Consider the following 9387-nt stretch of genomic DNA (forward strand, 5'->3'; position numbering starts at 1 on the left):
CCACATGTAAATGAACAGCCTCGATAACAAGGTTCCTCTCTCCTAATCCTGGAGCAGCTCTATGCACTGGACTCTGTGAGATAACCGCATCCCAGCTCCACCGAGGAGTTCTGACTGAGACGGAACCGAAAGGGTCATCCCCTAATCTCGAATTTCACAACCTCAGTGCAATCGTTTATAGGCATTTTTAAATGTGTTTATTTTTTCAGGGGGTGGGGGGTGGGGGGGGAAGCGATACATATGGCTGAATGCGAAGAGCCGCGTCGGGAGTTTGCCAAGGGTCAGGGTTTCTGAGTCAGACCCAGGGAACTATAATCTCAGCAGTCTCAGGACATGACGTTAATATATGACATTTTAAAAAAAAAAAGCACCCTGAAAAAGTTTAGGAAGTGGATCAGAAGTTCACAGAACTGCACGGCGAAGCACTACCGCTGGACGATGCAGGCTGCTCGCGGTGGCGCTTGTCCTTGACTTTGGCCCATAATGCACCTCACCTGCGGTGTGTGTTTCACTCGCAGATACACACAGATAGCCATTTTGGTCAGTAGAGGTATGAACTGGGTGCAGTGTGTGCGCATGGGGGTGCTCCCATCCGCATGTGCGCCTGTGTGAGTGTGATGCCAGTGTGTGTCCCCCCCTCCCCTCCCCTAGCATCCCCCGCCTGGTCTCTCCATTCGCCTCACAGATCAAGCTGGCGGTGCAGACAATGCTGGGAGGGGTGAGTATCTCTCTGGATCTGCTCCCGCAGCCGCATGGCTCGATCTGCTCCCACAGCCGCATGGCTCGATCTGCTTGCTCAGAAGTTTAAGCTGCCTGCTGCCTCCTCCATTCATTCATTCATTCATTCATTCCTTTATCTATCTATCTATCTATCTATCATCTGTCTATCTATCTATTCTTTTATTCATTAATTTATTATTATTAGCTGTTTATTTAATCTATTTGTGGCCAACATCTGTCACTGAATTATATTTTCCATTAAAATTACTTTTTACATTAGTTTAAACTTTATAGACAGGGAAAGAGAAAGTTATGTCTGCAGTAAGAGCAGCTGTGAGGAAAAACTAACTGTGGTTCCCATTTCCAAAGGTTCACCTGCAAAAGTGTGATGCTTGATGCTAATGGATATGAGCTATAAATACTCAAACACACACAGATACACATACAAGCCACATGGCTGATCTTGGCCACTTATCTTGGCAGTTTATCTACATCTGATGACTGAGAGTGCAGTATGGTGGTGTCACACCTGCAGGGCTGGAGGTTCGAATCCTATCCATCTGAGCATGGGCCTAGCGAAGGACTGGCACACAGCTCTGGGTACCTCTGTCTCATGCCGCTGCCTTGTCTTCCTGCCTCATGCCCACTGCCTCGTGTTCCTGCCTCATGCTTGCTGCCTCATGCCCATTGCCTCGTGCCCTTTCCTCATGACTGCTGCCTCATGCCCACTGCCTCGTACCCTTTCCTCATGCCCACTGCCTCGTGTTCCTGCCTCATGCTCACTGCTTTGTGTTCCTGCCTCGTGCCCACTGCCTCATACCCTTTCCTCATGCCCACTGCCTCGTGTTCCTGCCTCATGCTCACTGCTTTGTGTTCCTGCCTCGTGCCCACTGCCTCATACCCTTTCCTCATGCCCACTGCCTCGTGTTCCTGCCTCATGCCCACTGCCTCATACCCTTTCCTCATGCCCACTGCCTCGTGTTCCTGCCTCATGCCCACTGCCTCATACCCTTTTACTCATGCCCACTGCCTCGTGTTCCTGCCTCATGCCCACTGCCTCATACCCTTTCCTCATGCCCACTGCCTCGTGTTCCTGCCTCATGCTCACTGCTTTGTGTTCCTGCCTCGTGCCCACTGCCTCCTGGGTTAGGGCTCCAGGCTCACTGCCAGCATGCACTGGTCATAGGTGATGTATAGACGGTGTCGGACTGCACACTTTTAACTTCAGTGAAGAAATTATTTTACTTTTGCTGTCTTTATGTTCTATATTAAGCATTATATTTCTAAATTATAATAAGCCTCGTATATAATAAGCAGGTTTTGTAAGTGTTGAGTGCCCTAAGTGTATATATAAATAAACTCTGTTAGAACCTGTTTTATTATCAAATAAAATTCACAAATTTATTTTCCTTCAAATCTAAAGGTTGATTGATGGTGTATATTTTTAGGGAGCTTAAAATCTGAAGCACAAGACCTAATTTTAAATAACATTAGCAAGGTGAGTATGGATAGTAGCTAAAGACACTGCAGTAACTGAGCAATTTCAAGAGAACTCACTATGACTACGACTTCTAAAACTAGGTTTAATTGTGAAAAATTAAAAACTGCACCATCTTGATCTGAATGGATTCAGTAGAAAACCACAGTTCTAGCCTTATACACTATATGGACAAAAGCTTTGGGATACACCTCTTAATTACTGAATTCAGGTGTTTCATTCAGACCCATGACCACAGGTGTATAAAATCAGGCCCCTAACCATGCATTCAGGTTTACAAACATTTGTGAAAGAATGTCATTCTGAAGAGCTTGGTGAATTCAAGCGTGGTGCTGTCATAGGATGCCACTTTTGCAATAAGTCAGTTCATGAAATTTATTCCTTGCTAGATATTCCAGACAACTGCAAGCTGTATTATTGCAAAGTGGAAGCATTTAGGAGCCACAGAAACTCAACTATGAAGTGGCAGATCACGTAATGTAACAGAGCGGAGTGCTGAGGCACATAGTGCGTAAAAGTCGCCAATGATCTGTTGACTCAATAACTGCAGAGTTCCAAACTTCCTCTGGCAGTAACTCCAGCACAAAATTGTACACCAGGAGCTTCATGGAATGGGCTTCCATTGCCGAGCTTCCATGCAAGCCTCACATCACCAAGCTCAATGCCAAGCGTCAGATGGAGTGGAGTAAAACACACTGCCACTGGACTCTGGAGCAGTGGAACTGTGTTCTGTGGGGTGACGAATCATCTCTGTCTGCCAGTCTGATGAATGAGTCTGAGTTTGGCAGGTGCCAGGAGAACATTACCTGCCTGACTGCATTGTGCCAAATGTAGAGTTTGGTGGAGGAGGGATAATGGTATGGGATTGTTTTTCAGGGGATGGGCTAGGTGCCTTAGTTCCAGTGAAGTGAAATCTTAATGCTTCAGCATACCAAGACATTTCAAACAATTGTATGCCTTGTGGGAACAGTTTGGGGAAGGCCCTTTTCTGTTCCAGCATGACTGTGCTTTAGTGCACAAAGCAAGGTTCATAAACACATGGTTGGCTGAGTTTGGTGTGGAAGAACTTGACTGTCCATCACACAGCCTTGACCTCAACCCCATCAAACACCTTTGGGCTGAACTAGAAGCCAGACTGTGAGCCAGGCCTTCATGTCCAAGATGCTCTTCTGGATGAACGGGCAAAAACTCCCACAGACACACTCCAAAATCTTGTGGAAAGCCTCCCCAGAACAGTGGCAGCTGTTATAGCTGCAATGGGGGGGGGGGGACCAGCTCCATATTGATGCCTATGGATTTAGAATGGGACGTGATAAAAGTTCCAGTAGGTGTAATGGCCAGGTGTCCCAATACTTTAGTCCATGTAGTGTATCTTAAAAAAGACTACACACATCAGGTGTTCACAAGCCAGACTGATGATCTAACAAAGCCACGTGCATATAAAACAGTGTCATGCAATCCACAATCAAGCTACCTACCAGATACCATTCTATAGAATGAGTGTTAGGCTCCATATAATATAAAATAAGCTTGTAAACATACGTAGCTGTAAAACCATGCAGTTATATCACACACAATACTTGCCATCTTTAACCGATGAAATGACGACGAATTAAAGTCTAAAGGTCGATTTTCACTGCATATATACTTACTCTTAGTGACTTATACATCATGAATTGCTTCATGGTAGCGGTCAATGCCCTTTATTAAGGTCTAAAATAAATTGTGTTAAAGTTTAAATGCCACTTGGATCCCAGCAAGGTAATACGACACAGTAGGCCTAACTTAAAATCTGAACTCTCCAAGACATTCTAATTTAATATTTCATATATTTCCAGTTAATTTGCCAGTTTTCAAATGTGGGAACATGACAGGTAGGCTAATATTTTTTTTCCATTTACCTGACACTGCATTTGTCAAACTTAGTGATTTTCAAAAAAATAATAATTCCCAAAGACTTGAGGTCAAGCAAGTTTTTAACAATATTTCATTTGTAAACATAAGATAATTTTAATCGGGAACGAAACCAGTAACAAAAACGACAGTAGCCTAGTTATTTGAAATATTTTCTTTTCATCATCTAATTATTTAAGTTTGGAGACTTAGGTGTTTAACTGTTTAAATTGCGTTGTCTGTGCCTGGTTGAAAGTGGTCTCTGAAAGCATGAAAACGTACTCATTTTATTTGCGATAACCGTATTTGTTAGGGGAAATAAAGCGGCATTTATAGTTTACGTAACATCTATCAGATCGGCGGTGACAGAAACCCTTTGAAAACATAAAGGAATAACGACTGGAAATGCATTAGTGCCATTCTAATCCTGTTTCCGACACAGACTGCTGTGAGATCAATTTTTCTTTTATGGTTTTAAAAACAGCCTTGAACGGGACGAGTTTCATAAACAACAGTTAGGGTTAATACTGGAAAGCGATCCTTTGCCAGTAGCAACGGGAGCCCCGATTTTCTGGAGCCCAAATTTCCCGCTACGTCAGTTGCCGATTGATGTCATCCGCTATCCCACTTAGACTTCGGGAGAGGTCAAAGTATAAATGGCAAGCGGGAGACAGGGGAATCCGCGACATTTCAGTAAAACACCCATCCTCCGGCAAACCTATAGCTGTCCTGAATTAGCGGAAGCGGTTTACTCCATGCCATATTGTCACCAAATGCCAGAGCGCATTATCAGGATGTAACTATACAGTCTTTCTCAAAGTGACATGAGTGTCATTATTATATATTGTACCAGAAGTATTGAATGACAGAATTGTTTGATCCGATTCATCCGTCTTTCTGCCAACCTTTTATCCTGGTCAGGATGCTGGGACGGCTGGAGCCGGTTCCAGGCGGCATAGGGCACAAGGCTGGCATACACCCAGGATACGATGCTAGCTCGTCATAGGGCACATACACACACACATATGCTACAACCAATTAGAGACACTAATTAGTGTAAATACGGTAGTAAACCGGAGTACAGAGAGGACGCCCACGCAGCACTGGAAGACCATGGTACCCCATACCATATATATATACACACACACACACACACACACACACATACATATATATATATATATATATATATATATATCCATCCATCCATTTACTGAAACCGCTTAATCCCAACTGGGGTTGCGGGGGGGGACCGGAGCCTATCCCGGGAAATAAATAAATAGATAAATAAACAAACAAACAAACAAACAAACACATAAGGCTACATGCTACATAGGACTATGTGCGTATATGGTAGTGTAGTTCACTGTTTTAGACAAATACATATTTTGGGATTTTGCTGTAAGTTCAGTTGCGTGTGTACGCCATACAGCATGCACATTATTTATTCTGCATTATTGTTCTTGTTCGCGATCATAATTATACGAATGCATCCCGAACAGAGACAAAGCAGTGGGCAAATTACCGTCACACACTTCCATTAACAGATTAAAAGCTTTAAGTCGTTTTCGGCTGCACTGCACCCCGTCATCCTTTTAAACAGTCAAGAGGAGAAGATGGATTCCCACGGGGGGAGGAAAAGGGGGTAGGTGGGGAAAGCTCCATCTTTCTGCTCAGCGCATTGGGATAATAACTCCAGCAGGCAGACAATGGGTGAATCAGCTTCTATACGGGCGGGGAACGTCCCAGGTGTAAAGGCCTCTGTCTGGTGAATTACCATGATAAGTACTTATGAAGCACTTCCGTGGAGTAGGGCAGGTGAGGGGGGCACTGCAGCGGGGGCGAGGAGGCGCAGGTGCGGAGCTGCCACATGCTGAGCATACTGAAATGCACCTGCCCTCTTTCTCCTGCCAAAGGCGCGCACACAGCGTGCCACCTCCGGACCGTCCATTCTTAGGCTCCTGCTTTGTCCTGACCTGCGTGCCGGTCAGTAATCTGGACTACAAACGTTACCTGAAATCTGGATACATGAATGTTGTTGAAATTGTTACAGTAAATGCACACATAAAAAACTGAAAAGTGGAACCGACAATTGGAAGAACGTGGGTATTCCGCTGTGGTGATGTTTTCAATGTGTAGAGGACAGTAAAATGTTGGATTATTACCACCTTTAAATTTCACCGAAGGAGAAACATACGTCATGTGCATTTTCTAATAACTATTACATTGTGAATAATGGCATTCCTGTGCTGCACCTGTAGCCGATCCAGATGAGAGTGATGCTGAGTTAAATTTGTTGTGTTTTTGAAGCTTTACTGAAACTAGTCAAACTGCCATTTCACAGCGATTGACTGTCCTGTGATTTTGATATGTACTCTTCTAGAATAAACAAACCAGTATTTCTAATAAACCCTTAGATTGAGGAGGGATGGTGGCTCAGTGAAGCCTCAAATCTCCTCAGTTGGGGGGTTTGTATCCTGCCCTCATGCTGTGTTAGTGCTGCTTGGATGCTCTCCCCATCTTGCATGGGTTTCTGCCATTGATTCCATTTTCGTACTGCAAACCAAAGAATGTGACTCTCTGAATTACCTACTGTGTGTCTGCGTGGCCTGTGACTAGCATCCCACCCAAGGTGTCCCCTCGCTTAGTACCCTACGCCGGCTGGTCTACAGGCCCCAGTCCCTGTCGCTACCCTACGCCGGCTGGTCTACAGGCCCCAGTCCCTGTCGCTACCCTACGCCGCCTGGTCTACAGGCCCCAGTCCCTGTCGCTACCATACGCCGGCTGGTCTACAGGACCCAGTCCCTGTCGCTACCCTACGCCGGCTGGTCTACAGGACCCAGTCCCTGTCGCTACCATATGCCGGCTGGTCTACAGGACCCAGTCCCTGTCGCTACCCTACGCCGGCTGGTCTACAGGCCCCAGCCCCTGTCGCTACCCTACGCCGGCTGGTCTACAGGCCCCAGTCCCTGTCGCTACCCTACGCCGGCTGGTCTACAGGCCCCAGTCCCTGTCGCTACCCTACGCCGGCTGGTCTACAGGCCCCAGTCCCTGTCGCTACCCTACGCCGGCTGGTCTACAGGCCCCAGTCCCTGTCGCTACCCTACGCCGGCTGGTCTACAGGCCCCAGTCCCTGTCGCTACCCTACGCCGGCTGCTCTACAGGCCCCAGTCCCTGTCGCTACCCTACGCCGCCTGGTCTACAGGCCCCAGTCCCTGTCGCTACCATACGCCGGCTGGTCTACAGGACCCAGTCCCTGTCGCTACCCTACGCCGGCTGGTCTACAGGACCCAGTCCCTGTCGCTACCCTACGCCGGCTGGTCTACAGGCCCCAGCCCCTGTCGCTACCCTACGCCGGCTGGTCTACAGGCCCCAGTCCCTGTCGCTACCCTACGCCGGCTGGTCTACAGGCCCCAGTCCCTGTCGCTACCCTACGCCGGCTGGTCTACAGGACCCAGTCCCTGTCGCTACCCTACGCCGGCTGGTCTACAGGCCCCAGTCCCTGTCGCTACCCTACGCCGGCTGGTCTACAGGACCCAGTCCCTGTCGCTACCCTACGCCGGCTGGTCTACAGGCCCCAGTCCCTGTCGCTACCCTACGCCGGCTGGTCTACAGGCCCCAGTCCCTGTCGCTACCCTACGCCGGCTGGTCTACAGGCCCCAGTCCCTGTCGCTACCCTACGCCGGCTGGTCTACAGGCCCCAGTCCCTGTCGCTACCCTACGCCGGCTGGTCTACAGGACCCAGTCCCTGTCGCTACCCTACGCCGGCTGGTCTACAGGCCCCAGTCCCTGTCGCTACCCTACGCCGGCTGGTCTACAGGACCCAGTCCCTGTCGCTACCCTACGCCGGCTGGTCTACAGGCCCCAGTCCCTGTCGCTACCCTACGCCGGCTGGTCTACAGGCCCCAGCCCCTGTCGCTACCCTACGCCGGCTGGTCTACAGGCCCCAGTCCCTGTCGCTACCCTACGCCGGCTGGTCTACAGGCCCCAGTCCCTGTCGCTACCCTAAGCCGGCTGGTCTACAGGACCCAGTCCCTGTCGCTACCCTACGCCGGCTGGTCTACAGGCCCCAGTCCCTGTCGCTACCCTACGCCGGCTGGTCTACAGGACCCAGTCCCTGTCGCTACCCTACGCCGGCTGGTCTACAGGCCCCAGTCCCTGTCGCTACCCTACGCCGGCTGGTCTACAGGCCCCAGTCCCTGTCGCTACCCTACGCCGGCTGGTCTACAGGCCCCAGTCCCTGTCGCTACCCTACGCCGGCTGGTCTACAGGCCCCAGTCCCTGTCGCTACCCTACGCCGGCTGGTCTACAGGCCCCAGCCCCTTTCGCTACCCTACACTACCCAGTCATATTCTTTAAGGTTTTAATTTTAGCATTATATTCAGAAGCTTGTCTAAAATATATGCTCACAACATAATAAGGACTACATACCATTCAGAAATTCCACCTGTCAAACTGGTACCCCATATACAGCAAAATTGCCAGTGTTAGTTCATTTAACACTAAGAAAAGTTAAAATAATTCTACGGGATTTAACTCTGTATTAAGCTATACACTTAATATGCCATTTTTAATTCAGCATTATGTACAGATGTGGCACTGATTAGCACATGCATATGCAGAAACATCCCACTGGTATTTAGAGTTGAAAAAGTATCAAAGGTTTATATCCACTTCCCCCTCACAGAGAAAATGTTTTGGGTGCTGAGTTTAATTAACAGTTTCTATTTTACACATTTATTCATCTAGAAGAAAAATTGTGTTGCACCAGACATTACTGCAGACGCGGTAATTGAATCACACGTAATGATTAATTAAGCGCACCATTGCTAAGTATTGACATGAATGAATGGAGCGATGTGGTCACCATTACCAGAAGCGGGCAAAGGCTTGTTTTTTGTAACTGCTATTAACAAGCAGTCAGTTTCTTTCCATTTAGCTTCTCGGCTGTTATGCATGGAGGTGGAACATTAGCTGCCCCTGTCGTTTTGTGCTATATTAGCCGCAGGAGGCTCTGCTCCCCGCATGTTGACCTTTTGTCATCCCAGCCCGCAGTACAGTAAGTCCAGGCGGCTGACAGCTTTGCGACGCCCTTTTGATGAGGTCACAGTCCGATACTCCGGTTACACAGCGCTAAGACTTTAAGGGGCTGCTTCTGTACGTCTTTATGAAACTGGAGAATTGCTTGTTTTATTTCGGATCTTTGGAAAGTGCCAAGATATAATTACGAACCTGCGTGTGTGTGTGTGTGTGTGTGTGTGTGTGTGTGTGTGTTT

The sequence above is a fragment of the Paramormyrops kingsleyae genome, chromosome 10 (genome assembly GCF_048594095.1).
Source record: "Paramormyrops kingsleyae isolate MSU_618 chromosome 10, PKINGS_0.4, whole genome shotgun sequence".
Classification (NCBI taxonomy): domain Eukaryota; kingdom Metazoa; phylum Chordata; class Actinopteri; order Osteoglossiformes; family Mormyridae; genus Paramormyrops; species Paramormyrops kingsleyae.